The following is a 1,878-nucleotide window of genomic DNA, read 5'->3' as shown; positions in this document are numbered from 1 at the left end:
GATAGATAGATAGATAGATAGATAGATAGATAGATAGATAGATAGATAGATAGATGAGGAGATAGATAGATAGATAGATATGCAGATAGATAGATAGATATATAGATAGAGAGATGAAGAGATAGAGAGATAGAGAGGTAGACACTTTCAGATTTATAGATAGATAGATAGATAGATAGATAGATATATAAACATATAGATAGATAGATAGATAAAGAGGGATAGATAGATAGATAGATAGATAGATAGATAGATAGATAGATAGATAGATAGATAGGTAGATAGATCGATAGATAGATAGTTAGATAGATAGACAGATAGATAGATAGATAGATAGATAGATAGATAGATAGATAGATAGATAGATAGATAAACAGATAGATAGATAGAGATAGATAGATAGATAAATAAATAGACAGATAGATAGATAGATAGATAAATAGATAGTCTGGTTGATAGATAGAGAGATAGATAGATAAATAGATAGTCTGGTTGATAGATAGAGAGATAGATAATATATAGATAGAGAGAGAGAGAGAGAGAGAGAGAGAGAATGGGATAGATAGATAGATAGAGAGAGAGAGAGATAGAATATACATGTAAAAACCCCGAAATGAGAGTAGCCTTATCTCAAATTTGGTACCTCGTGCGTGGTGTTGATTCAATGATGATGTCAACCTCTACCCCCACCCCCTCCAAAAATAAAAAACAACAACACCCAGTCTTTTTATTAAAACTATAAGACATCTAGGATATAGAGAGATCTAGATCTCGAGTCTTGCTCTAAAAAGAAAAAACAAAAAAACTACGCACCAAATATGCGCCAAATCTTAGAAAGGCAACACACGTAGTAAACATTTTGTGAGTCTAAACGAACTCAACATGTTGATTGCAGGACTACACCAAATGTGAGGCAGCGTGGTGGAATCAGGCTCTCGTCAATGTTTGGGCATGTAGAGTTATTGGTATCATCTTAAAGCTGTTTCACTTGTGTTTATTTGGATGAAAAAAATATCCATTTATCTTGAATACAAGTCAAAATATTTGCGAATGAAGGAGGTGGGGGTCGCCTGTTTTCAGAGGTAAAATTAGTGAGAAATAGGCCGTCAAATATTAGTTATTTCCTTAGCTTAAGAGTCCATGGTAACTGAAAAGTTACATTTTTTGTGCCTTTAATCAGCGTTTTTCAGACAAATCCACACAGAAATGAGTTTTTATATGGGCATGAAAGGTGTTGAGCCAAAAAACAAAAATTTGATAAAAATTCACAAACCAGCAGAAAAATGCAAGTTTCTTAACTTTGATTATTTTGACGAGAGCCTGATTCCACCACGCTGCCTCACAAATGTATCTAGAAAAAGTCAATACAATGAAGTTTGACCAATAGTGTCCATCGACACTGTGAAGCACACATCCAAACAGAGTTGGATATCGAGATTCTAGATCTGGAAATAGTAGAAGTAGCTGTCTGACACACATGACGAAGCAGGAACCGAAACGGAAGTAGTCCCCAGTAAAATATAAAATGGCTAATGGCAGAATGAAAACACCCGAGAGCATTGATTTACAGGGAAAAAACATCAAACCTGTAAAATCAAAAGGTATTTTCCGAACTTATAAAATACGCCCACGTAACCCTTGTGACAATTCTTAACTTAATCAAATTTTGTAGATTGTATGGGCACATGTTTAATATAAAAGTATACTGACCTCACAAACGGGCGTAGCCCCATTATAATAAGATTAATATCGTTCCCCACAAATAGAAGAGAAGGTCAAAACAAGTACTCATGTTGGTGTATTGGCAAGGGTTTTTATTACAGTATTTTTCATTTTCTTTCTTTTTGTTCGGAGGACGTGAGGAAAGGGGAGGGGGTG

The sequence above is a fragment of the Aplysia californica genome, unplaced genomic scaffold, assembly GCF_000002075.1.
Source record: "Aplysia californica isolate F4 #8 unplaced genomic scaffold, AplCal3.0 scaffold00040, whole genome shotgun sequence".
Taxonomy (NCBI): Eukaryota; Metazoa; Mollusca; class Gastropoda; order Aplysiida; family Aplysiidae; genus Aplysia; species Aplysia californica.
Note: the sequence above shows the minus strand (reverse complement) of the source record.